This window comes from Emys orbicularis, chromosome 4, assembly GCF_028017835.1.
Source record: "Emys orbicularis isolate rEmyOrb1 chromosome 4, rEmyOrb1.hap1, whole genome shotgun sequence".
Lineage (NCBI taxonomy): Eukaryota > Metazoa > Chordata > Testudines > Emydidae > Emys > Emys orbicularis.
In genome coordinates, this window is record NC_088686.1 from 155255398 (window position 1) to 155268518 (window position 13121).

The window sequence follows — 13121 nt, forward strand, 5'->3', positions numbered from 1 at the left end:
ATCCATTCCGACTCCCCTTGGCCTGCGTCTGTATTCTCTGGGTCCCAGGAGCTCCTGTTTCAAATCCAGACTCACATATTGCATTTCTCTCCTTCTGTCGTCAAGGAGTGTTTTCTTCAAAACCTCTGTCTCCCTTTTAAATTCGCTTTGAAAAGGGTCTTCCATTCCAGAATTACCATTCTCTGACATCGGGCCAGCCTGCCCCACAAAGTACCCAGCACCTCCAAGGTTACAAGGCAACGACACATTTGCAGCCATGCTATGGACACACCACAACTGCCCTGTCTGGTCCTTCACTTCCAAGAAGTTTTATAGCCGCCTCCTTAAAGCCTAGGAAGGAAATTTGGGGATTCTGTTTTAGTCACAGCCTTAGTTCCCTCAGTAAAGTATCATCATATAACACCTCAACAAATTTCCCCTTCAACATTTTATCCATATGTTGGGCTTCATGTTGTTCTAACTTTTCTATTGCTTGTAAAGCCTCTTGTAATCCCAATGCGTATCCCCTTAGTCTCTCTGCTGGACTCTGTATTCTGGAGAACTACTTCTTCAGTTCTGACAAGGTGTGAGTGTGACAGGTTGGATCACAGAAACCCCCCTGGGAGCTGCCACCTGATGTGCCAAGACTACTCCTATCCCTGTTTTCCCTGCTAGCTCAGGACTCCAGCACCCTCTCTTGCTGAGCCAGACATTCCCGTCTGCTCCAACACAGACCCAGGGTCTGAATAACTTGCCCCAAAGCTGCAGGTTTACCTGAAAACAGCTCACAGAAGTGTGCTTGTCTTTAGCACTCAGATGCCCAACTCCCAATGGGGTCTAAACCCAAATAAATCCATTTTACCCTGTATAAAGCTTATACAGGGTAAACTCATAAATTGTTTGCCCTCTATAACACTGATAGAGAGATATGCACAGTCGTTTGCTCCCCCAGGTATTAATACATACTCTGAGTTAATAAATAAGTACAGAAAGTAGGATTTAAGTTGTTCCAAGTAGTAACAGACAGAACAAAGTAAATCACCAAGCAAAATAAAATAAAATGCGCAAATCTATGTCTAATCAAACTGAATACAGATAATCTCACCCTCAGAGATGCTTCAGTAAGTTTTTTTTTCTCAGACTGAACACCTTCCAGTCCTGGGCACAATTCTTTCCCCTGGTACAGCTCTTGTTCCAGCTCAGGTGGTAGCTAGGGGATTCTTCATGATGGCTCCTCTCTCCCCTTTGTTCTGTTCCACCCCTTTATATATCTTTTGCATAAGGTGGGAACCCTTTGTCCCTCTGGGTTTCCATCCCCCCTCACTGGAAAAGCACCAGGTTAAAGATGGATTCCAGTTCAGGTGACATGATCACATGTCACTGCAAGACTTCATTACCCACTTGCCTGCACACGGGTATACAGGAAGACTCACAGGTAAAACAGTAAAACAGCCATCTGCAGACAGCTCAGGTGGTCAGCCATCTGCAGACAATGGTCCTGGTTAATGGGAGTCATCAAGATTCCAAACCACCGTTAATGGCCCATACTTTGCATAATTACAATAGGCCCTCAGAGTTATATTTCATATTCCTAGTTTCAGATACAAGAGTGGTACATTTATACAAATAGGATGATCACACTCAGTAGATTATAAGCTTTGTAATGATAACTTACAAGAGATCTTTGGCATGAAGCATATCCCAGTTACATTATATTCACTAATTATCATATTTTTATAAAACCATATAGACTGCACAACGTCACAGTGAGTGTCAAACATACAGCCTAGCCTTCTAAATATCTGTTCTATGCTCCCTTTTGCATTTTCTGACCCCGTCGGCTCTTCCCTCCTGGCTCTCTATTTGCCCCAGCAGATTCTCTGTTTCCTGTCTTTCCAGCAGTTCATATGATCTAAACATTGGCCGAAGTGTTATCTTAAATTCCCCAAATGAAACAGCATTACTTTCATAGTTTTCTCCAGAAAATCTAGGAACTGGAGTGCTCCAAAGAAATAAGGCGTGGTTGGGGTGTCTGCACAAGTGGAAATCGTGTCCCCTGGTTGACCTTCCTCCTGCATTCTTTCCTGACTGACTCATGTTCTTTTAAGATGGTTCACTCCTGCTTTGGACTCCTCCTATCCTGTTCATGGTGCTAATTTGCAGTGAGCCGGCTAGGTCAGGCTATGCTAACTGTGAGGAGAGGCAGAGGCAAACCAAGAGAAAAAAGATCATTTTAAATTTTTAGAACTTGAAAGGGAAACCCCCAAAATTGCACCAGGAGGATAAATAATATAGAGCATTACCAAGTACTTACTACTTATAATAATAAACTATAGGTTACCAGTGCTGTCAGTCTGGGGTGCGTGCGTGTTCTCTTCATGTGCTGTCCTGGTTCTGTGCAGGGAGCTGCCTCAGCAGACCTCCATGGAACTGCCCAGAAAGACCACAGATTCTGTTTGGTGGCGACGGCGCTCAGACAGGTTTATTGTCAGTGAAGCACAGTACTAGAGCCCCAGCTAGGGTGACCAGACAACAAATGTGAACAATCGGGACAGGGGGTGGGGGGTTATATGAGTCTATATAAGAAAGACCCAAAAATAGGGACTGTCCCTATAAAATCAGGACATCTGGTCACCCTAGCCCCAGCTCAATGGTTACAAAAGCACTAACATATGTATGGCCGTCACAATGGACCAGCTCAATCTGCTGCCACCAAGGCCGGACAAAGGGTTAAGGCGAGGTACCCCATCATTTATAGACAGAGGCAAACAATCTGCAATAAACAACGTAGGTATCACCTGACATGTTTCATGACATGGTTGTTACCTCCCATGGTACCTTGCTCCTGATTTTTCAGACCAAACAACCCTATTCATCACTTCTGTCTTTGTACTTTACTCCTGATGTTTCAGACAATTCATCACTTCTGTCAAATCATCTTATCTTGTGCTAGAGGATCTTAAGTGCTGGACCTATCATCGTCCGGAACCTGTTTGACTGGTTGATGGAGATTCGTGGTAATCCTTGAATTCAATCTGCTAGTTGGATTGCCCATTTCTCCAAATGGCAGACAAGCTGCAGCTGAGTAGTTACGGGGGACGCATCGGGAACACTGATCCATTGTCCTCCAAAATTATTCAATTTCTTGGAGATCTTCATGCCTTTAACATCATTGATAAGAACACTGTGGCTTGGCTTGACCAGATCGCATACGCCAAATAAACATTATCTTGTGGTAGGTTAGGGTGTACTTGTGCTAACCCACTGGACTGTGTTTACATAGTCAGTGTGTTTTAGCAATGCTAGCAGTACCTGTGCCAAGATCATGTACCGAACAGTGAACATGCAGGAAAGCATCTGCTTTTTAACAGCACCTGACTTTTGCTCATAGCGTAACTTTTGCTGACTTTGGTTCAGGCCTCAAGCCTTGCACCAGGCCTCATGCCCCAGTCTCTCTCTTTCTACTATGTTCCCCTACTTATGTCTTTTTTGTGGGGAGGATGTTTACTCATCATCCAGGAAAAGGATTATGCATAGGCTCAAGATGACCCAGTGGGCTAAACACGGTTATATGGCCATCTTGCATTGCCATCAACACATTCATTGCCCATCTGTCCTTTGGTCTACATATTCCCACATAAGATCAATAGGCAGATTTTCATTTCCAATTGTTCTTAGTTCCATATAGTGGGCCTGGGAATGTTAGGTCCAGGACCTTGACTGAATTAGCTTTATGACTGAGCCTACATTAGCCATTGAGGGAAGAGAGAAGGAGCAGACCTCCCCCCGCTGTTTTCTTGGGACTTGTTTAAGTAATTGTTGAAACCGGTTAAGGGGTTAATTATTTAAGAAGGAACGTGTCTACATATGTATAGTGTAACGTGCTAACTAAACTAGTTAGTAGAATTTAATTAAGCTCATTTGAAGTAGAAGTCGAAGGTGAGTAAAGTAAAGTTACCTGAGATTTCTGGGAACCCAGTTGTGGTCAATCAAAATATAGCATGAAAATACATTAAAATTCAGAAAGGAGGTTTCGTACGAATGCAACATAGCCAGAATATTTTAATCACCCCTAGTCGGTGGGGTTTGACCATATGATCATATATTTAATGTAATGTTTAATGTGTGGTATGGTATAGCCAGGAAAAGTACAAAAAACTGTACTTACAAGTATCACAAACAGCTAAAGCTTATGGGGGGAATAAAAATGAAAACTGTCTAAGTGCAGCTGTAAGAATGAGCTGCACTACCAACAAAGCAGGGTGTTAACAATCCAGGAAACTAAATTGCGTAGGAATGGTTAAATAAAACATATAAACAACAACAACAACAACAACACCTGTTACTTCCCAGAAAGCACTGAAAGCTCACCTCCCACCGCTCCCTCCCCCCACCCCACAGGGCGTAAAGACTGTAACCCATATTTTATACTCTGTCAGGCTGACTGTCACTTTGCTTTTAATTTAGGATTTCTAAGCCAACAGGAAACAAAAAGTCACTGAATCTTTGATTAGCAGCTAACATGTTGCTGTGAAAACCGTAGGGAAAATGCTTCTGAGCATTTTGAGAGAAAAAAAGGAAGTGGGCAAAGTAAATTGCTTCTGACAAAATAATATTAAAGTTAAAAACCCATACAACATCTAATTCAGCATCCTTTTGATTCATTGGGCTATGGCTAATGTACACGTACAAGGTAAATCAAACTCTTGCTTACTACCGCCTTCCCCCCCACCCCGCAACCTGTAAGTGGGAGGCAGTAGGAAAAGAAGCGAGAGTAACACCCCTTGGGTGAAATTAATTATTGTTTTGTTACTTGCATATTTGTATTAGCCAAATTGCAGTCACAAAACTTTGGGGGTTAAATCAGTAGATGGTGCATCATGATTCCAAAAATAGGTATCACGTTAGTTGCGATTTCAGACATATCCAGCATGGTAAAGGAAGCCAGCAACGTATAATCTTTCTGCTTTACACAGGAAGTATCGAAGCAAAATGCAGCCACCTTTGCTACCTACAACCTAAATCATAGTTATTGTTACAAGACTTAAATCAAATATTTTATTTTGGTGAATTATCTCTTGCAATTTTCTCTTTACATCGCCTAAACAAATAAAGTTAATCTTTTAATATATGTTAATATTTTTCTCTCTTACCCACTTATGTTTTAATCTAGGGTCTAAAGATGCAAAAAAACCCACCACCCATATTTGGCTCCTAACTAAATCCTCTTTTACAGGCAAACCAAGGTGTAAACCCAAAACGATTAATGATTTCAACTCTTAGGTTTCCTGGACCTGCTCTAAACATTTAATCCATTGGTGGTATGGTTTGTTGGTATGTTGAAATTACTTGTCTGTGAGTTCTATGTTTTGTGTCACATAACTAAATTATGGTTTTGAGGGAGTTTTTGTTGCAACAACAATATTTTTGCACACAAAATGTGCATAATAGTAATAAAAAATTAATAGTAAAAAAATTTTCTTTTTGGTACCACACTATTTATAGTTATAATTAGGCTTTAACCCCCATGGCTGTTTCCCTATAAGACACCAGTAATGGTTCTATCTTTGCAAAAGTCAGTCATAAATATAGGTATGTTTGTCGATAAACAATTTAATTGCAACTAACGTTTTATAAATGTATATATACAATTTTAATTTGAAGTTTGTCAGGCAATGTGGCCAGTTGTTTGGCAAAACCCAATTTAAAATTAAAAAGTTCATTGGGCAAGCCACCATAATATTAATGTAAAATTCTACCTTGTTATAATATGATATAATTAATAATTAATATTTTGTTGTTATAATCAAAGTGAATAAAAATATAAAATCAAGTTCTAGCTAAAGTAACATGGTGTTGGAATAATAATTAAAATTATCCCCCGAACAAAGGGAGGTGTATATGTCTATACTGGAATAAAAGCTGGGTCATCATCTGAGACTTGTCTGTCTTAGCAATTGGCTGAACAAGAAGTAGGACTGAGTGGACTTGTAGGCTCTAAAGTTTTACATTGTTCTGTTTTTGAATGCAGTTATGTAACAAAAAAAATCTACATTTGTAAGTTACACTTTCACGATAAACAGGTTGCACTACAGTACTTGAATGAGGTGAATTGAAAAATACTGTTTCTTTTGTTTTTAATTTTACAGTGCAAATATTTGTAATAAAAATAATAATATAAAGTGAGCACTGTACAGTTTGTATTCTGTGTTGTAATAGAAATCTATATACTTGAAAATGTAGAAAAACATCCAAAAAATTTAATAAATTTCAATTGGTATTGTATTGTTTAACAGTGCGATTAAAACTGTGATTAATTAGTTTAATCGCAATTAATGTTTTTGAGTTAATTGCGTGAGTTAACTGCAATTAATCAACAGCTCTAAAAAAACCTAAACCTGAACAGTATTAAGTTTATTGCCTAAACTGTTGGTGTCATATATATATATATACATATGTACTAAAACCAATATGTATCTAAAAGGGACATATTGTAAAGGGGCATACCAGGTGACAGTCCAACCCTCAGCTATAAGCTAGTGAATGTAACCATGTCACCTTTAGTAACCTGGAAAAGGGTTTATCTTCAAATCAATAACTCCAAAGTGGCTACATCTATACCAGGTGTAGCAATGGGTATAGTATGGCATAGATCCGTTCTGCATATAGTATACACATATAACACCATCCTATAATTTTAAAATTGAGAAAGGTCCCACATTTAATCAAGAATTAGCAATCGCTCAATTGTCCTGTGGCATCTTATAGACCAACAGACGTATTGGAGCATAAGCTTTCGTGGATGAATACTCACTTCGTACATGCATCTGACAAAGTGAGTATTCACCCATGAAAGCTTATGCTCCAATACGTCTGTTAGTCTATAAGGTGCCACAGGACTCTTTGTCGCTTTTTACAGATCCAGACTAACACGGCTACCCATTTAGATACTCAATAGCTAAATTGTATTGTTAATTACTGTTTTTAAAACAGAAAACAGAAAAAGACACTTGTTTAATTCTTGTCAAAAATGCCACTGAAAGCAATTCAGGTCTGGCATCTGTAACACTGCACCATAATTAAAACTCTTATTTAACTAAAATTATCATGGCAAAACCTTGTTCCCAGCCTCTTTGCCTGTGTTCAGTCCAGGTGAGAATGTGTTCGGTCACTTGGCAGTTACCCACTCAGTAGGTCACCTTAAAAACAACATCAACAATAAACGCAGCAACGTACCTCCTCTGGTAGTTTATCACCCAAATGGGAAAATTCCACAACTGGCCTGTTGCTCTGAAAAGGGACACGGGCAGATACAATATGTTTAAGGTGGACACACCACAGGATGGCCCGAAGGAAGGTACCAACACAATCTGTCGTCATCGTCGTCAGTAGCCTGCCAGGCTAACCAGGCAATAGGCTTGTATGCAAAGGGTAACATATAATAAAAATGGCCGGTATTCTAGTATTGTAATATCAACATTACTTTTATAATCAATTAAACCCCAAAGGCCCATTTACACATATACTAATCAAGCAGGTGGCAATTCCCATTTACCTGTTATCTATTGTGTTAAGGGTAAAGTCCTCATCTTCTGTGATAGGGTTCAATAATAATCACCCTGTCAAAGGGGGGCCTGTAGCTCAGTTTCCCTTTGTTACATTCACTGCTACTGTAGCCCAGTGGGCGAGCTTGCCTTTATTATATTTACTGCTTTGCATTAGATTCAGCAGTAATGCAAGAAACCTACAGGCCTGTATCCTATCAGACATTAGCTTCAGCAAGTTAGCAGAAGGCTTGAGGCCTAGGAACTTTGAACAAATAACCTTTGCACAGATAAACGGCCCAACAAAATAATATAAGTATTTGGGGAGCTAAAAATAGCATTTAAGCGGGAGTTCTGACCACAGGTACATGAGTCAACCACAAAAGTGTCCTGGTAATGAACTGACGTACATAACAGGTATGACAGGTTGGATCACAGAAACTCCCTTGGGGCTGCCAACTGATGTGCCAAAACTACTTCTGCCCCTGCTTTCCTGCCCTCCCAGCTTGGGACTTCAGTGATCTGCCTGGTTTGAGCCAGACTCGCTAGCCTGCTGCAAACCCAGACCCAGGTCTGAACCACATCCCCTAACAGCTCTAGGCTTAAACTGAAAGCAGCTTACAGAAGTGTTCCTGTCGTTAACACTCAGATGCCCAGCTCCCAATGGGGTCCAAACCCCAAATAAATCCGTTTTACCCTGTATAAAGCTTCTATAGGGTAAACTCATAAATTGTTCACCCTCTATAACACTGATAGAGAGATATGCACAGCTGTTTGCCCCCCCGCCAGGTATTAATACATACTCTGGGTTAATTAATAAGTAAAAGGTGATTTTATTAAATACAGAAAGTAGGATTTAAGTGGTTCCAAGTAGTAACAGACAGAACAAAGTGAATTACCAAGCAAAATAAAATAAAACACGCAAGTCTAAGTCTAGTACAGTAATAAAACTGAATACAGATAAAATCTCACCCTCAGAGATGTTTCAATAAGTTTCTTTCACAGACTGGATGCCTTCCTAGTCCGGGCACAATCCTTTCCCCTGGTACAGCCGTTGTTCCAGCTCAGGTGGTAGCTAGGGGATTTCTCCTGATGGCTGCCACATTTGTTCTATTCCACCCACTTATATATCTTTTGCACAAGGCGGGAATCCTTTGTTCCTCTGGGTTCCCACCCCTTCTTCTCAATGGAAAAACACCAGGTTAAAGATGGATTCCAGTTCAGGTGACATGATCACATGTCACTGTAAGACTTCATTACCCACTTTCCAGCACCCATGTATACAGGAAGACTTATAAGTAAAACAGAGCCATCTACAGTCAATTGTCCTGGTTGATGGGAGCCATCAAGATTCCAAACCACCATTAATGGCCCACATTTTGCATAATTACAATAGGCCCTCAGAGTTATATTTCATACTTCTAGTTTCAGATACAAGAATGATACATTCATACAAATAGGATGAACACACTCCGTAGATTATAAGCTTTGTAATGATACCTTACAAGAGACCTTTTGCATGAAGCATATTTTAGTTACATTATATTCACACTCATCAGCATACTTTCATAAAATCATATAGAGTGCAACGTCACAACAGGTACATAAGATACATCTAAGGCTAGCCTGCTTGCTTGCCTATATATCTTTTCTTCTACGTTTCTTATTTTCTTATGGGTTATAATTATTTGTTTTATTAAAATAGGTTTATAGGTTTATATTAAAGTATATTTTGGCTGTAACACCAGGGACCTACAGGCCACATCCTGTATGTTGAGCTAAGGCAAAGTTAGCATACTTGTATTTGGGACCTTTCACCAAAATAAATGGTGATAAGATAAAGCATAAGATCCATATATGGCTATGACCTTTAACATAGAGAATGCATAGGGGCTTTCCTAAGTTCATACCCTTTTAAACTTACTAGGTACACCACAACTTGGAACTTGGAAAAAAACAAAATATCCAATTATAACAGAAATAACAAATGCAATACCTAATCACAAGAGGGTTGCACTTTCACGAGAAAGAGATTGCACTACAGTACTTGCATGAGGTGAAATGAATAATATTATTTCTTGTTTATCATTTTTACAGTACAAATATTTGTAATCAAAAATAATAATATAAAGTGAGCACTGTACACTTTGTATTCTGTGTTGGAAGTGAAATCAATATGTTTGAAAATGTAGAAAAAAATCTAAAAAATTGAATAAATTTCAATTGGTATTGTATTGTCTAACAGTGCGATTAAAACTGTGATTACTTTTTTTAATCGTGATTAATTTTTTTGAGTATCAGAGGGGTAGCCGTGTTAGTCTGGATCTGTAAAAGCAGCAAAGAGTCCTGTGGCACCTTATAGACTAACAGAGGTATTGGAGCATGAGCTTTCGTGGGTGAATACCCACTTCGTTGGATGCATGTAGTAGAAATTTCCAGAGGCAGGTATAAATATGCAAGCAAGAGTGAGTCAGGCTAGAGATAACGAGGTTAGTTCAATCAGGGAGGATGCGGCCCTCTTCTAGCAGTTGAGGTGTGAACACCAAGGGAGGAGAAACTGCTTCTGTAGTTGGATAGCCATTCACAGTCTTTGTTTAATTCTGAGCTGATGGTGTCAAATTTGCAAATGAACTGAAGCTCAGCAGTTTCTCTTTGAAGTCTGGTCCTGAAGTTTTTTTGCTGCAGGATGGCTACCTTTATATCTGCTATTGTGTGTCCAGGGAGATTGAAGTGTTCTCCTACACGTTTTTGTATACAAGTCTGTCGCATCTTAGGCGCATTTAACATGCGCTATTTCAGCTTTACGTGGTCGGCAAAAACAAAACAAAACAAAAAAAGAGAAAAATAACAATTTAAATACTGTCTCTGTAGTGTGGGCGATTCCGCCCGCCATTACACTCGATGTAATTTTGACTATATGCGATTTTTGCTTTAGGCGCTGACTGCGGAACGTAACCCCAGCGTAAGATGAGACAGACCTGTACTGCCATTCCATTCCTTTTTTGAGTTAATCGCGTGAGTTAACTGTGGCTAATCGACAGCCCTAATAATGAGTTAAAATCATTAATATACTAACCTATAAAAACACCCACTCCAAAATTAGTAAGGTAAAAAAATACAAATTAAAAAAAAATCCCCTACTAAATATACATCAAACATACCGGCATCAGCGTAACATATTATAAAAGTGGCATCCCAGCCTAGGGGCAGTAAGCAAAAATGTAGTCCTTGGAAAGTGCCAAAATAATATCCACTGGTAATAATAAAAAAGGTAACGATAACAAAAAAAAATATTGGCTAACATTTCAGGTTCTACAAAAAATGGTTTCAGTATATAAATGTGCAGATGTACATTCTGTAGTATCTCTATCTATTTTACTAAGTTGGAATGTTTGTGACTGTGCTAAATGTATTAATAAACTATATTTGTAAATATAAAAAAGTTCCTATAGTGTGAGTGTTGCAACTGTGCATATCAGGGTTTAAATAATAATTTAAATAATACTGGGCCTGATCTTGGGGCAAAAACCTGGCAACCCTCAAAGTAATAACTAAAAATTCTTAAGTAATCAATATAATTAATTCATAATCTAAAAATCAGGCAACAACATCTATTTAAGCAAGTTATTATATTTTTATTTAAAACTTTTCATAAGAATTGATAACAATTCATATTAAGTTATTTGCACACTTTGTTGTATTAATTTAGTAATTTAAGGCATTAAAAAACTCTACTCTATGGAAATAAGGAAAACACATGTTTCAAATAGTGGTCAGTAGTTAGGATTAGAAGCAAAGTCTGCATTTCTGTTGCTTGGGAACCATATCGTCAAGAAAGTTCAGAGTAATTCCAGCTGTGGCATTCCTGAAGGGTTAAAATGGTTAATTTACTGGGCTTATTTAAAGTAAGTTTTTACTTTGTTTTCTCTTTGTTGGCCTTTTGTTTTGTCTAGTTTTCAGGTGTTTGTCTTTTTCAGCGATAGAGGTTTCTGTAATAACTATAAGTTTTAACGTGTAAAACAGAGGACAGAAGTGAGCAGAAGTAGGGGAAGAGGGAGGGAGGGAGGGAGACCTGAGCCAGGAGAGATTAATTAACTCTGTCAAAGTATCTTAAAGTACAGGCAGCAGCAGCGAGATTAGCAAACAGAAAGGAAATAAAGGAAAATCAAACTGGTATGTAAAAATATTTGAGAAAGGTTATATTATTAGCTCTGAGCAAGGAGTGGGACTCTGAGGGTTAAAGCGGTTGGGAACCCGTATCCCTGACTTTTATCCTGATTCTGGGATGAGAGTAGGGGTCATCTGCTCTTGCAAAACCTGAATTTGTTCCCGCAGTCTTTGTTGCTTTTCATCTACATGCCAAATGGATTGCAGGAGGGCCCTTCTCTGCTGCAGTTAACTGTTTCTGGACAACTCCATGTGTGAATGCATTACTTTTAGGTGTTAACCTGCTTACTCTCAGTTTTTCGCTTGGAAATTCTTTTTTATCCACTCCTCTGTGATCACGTCACATCTCCTGTCTCCTAAGGTGCTCTGTTAACCCTACCGTTTTCTCCTTTATCTGATTTACCAATCCATGTTTCTTACCTTTCTCCTGAAGTCTCAGACAAAACATCCCTCTTCTTTATTTCTGCCAAACCATCTTATCATGTGCTGGGTTATGATGTACTTGTGCTGGCCTGCTGGAATGTGTTTACATATTCAATGTGTTTTAGCAAGGCTAACAGTGTCTGTGCCAAGCAGTGTTGCCTCTAATTTCTTACATCCACGTGCAGATTGAATTTTGCTATGTGCACCAATATAGAGGTGACGTGTGACACATCACCTTCATATTGCTGCACATAACAAAATTCATGTGGTGGGGGTGGGGCTGAGGGGTTCGAAGTGTGGGAGGGGGCTCAGAGCTGGGGCAGAGAGTTGGGGTGCGGGGGAGGGAGGGAGTGCTCTGGCTGGGCATGCAGGCTCTGGCTGGGGGTGCAGGCTCTCGGGTGAGGCTGGGGATGAGGAGTTCGGGGTGCGGCCTGGGCTGGGCCAGGGAAGGGGCTCCTCTCCCCCCACTGTGGCAAGTCTGGGGCAGGTCCACACTGGGGCCAGCGTGGAGGGGCCAGGGACACCTCTACCCGCTGCGGCAGGTCCGCGCTGGAGGAGAGGCATCTTTCCCCACCACAGCCCTGAGCCCCTGCGTGGGGCTTAAGAGGCAGCGACCGCGCAGCTTAGAGAGAACTTAAGTGCCAAGTTCATGTACCAGACAATGAACTTGCAGGCAAACGTCTGCTTGACTTTTGCTCATAGCATAACTTTTGCTGACTTTGGTTCAGGCTTCAGGCCTTGCACCAGCCCCAGGTTCCAGGCTCTTTCTACTACACTGATGTTTCAGGCACAACATCCCTATTCATCACTGCTGCCAAACCCTCTTATCTTGTGCTAGGTCAGGACGTGCCTGTGCTAATCATCCCCGGTGCCTAGTACTTCTGAGGAGTGCCTGTGTTTTAGCAATGCTAGCAGTACCTTAGCTAAGTTCATATACCGGACAGTGAACTTGTAAGTCTCTGCTTTAATACATGGCCTGACTTTGGTCAGTGGCAGATTAACGTGTCC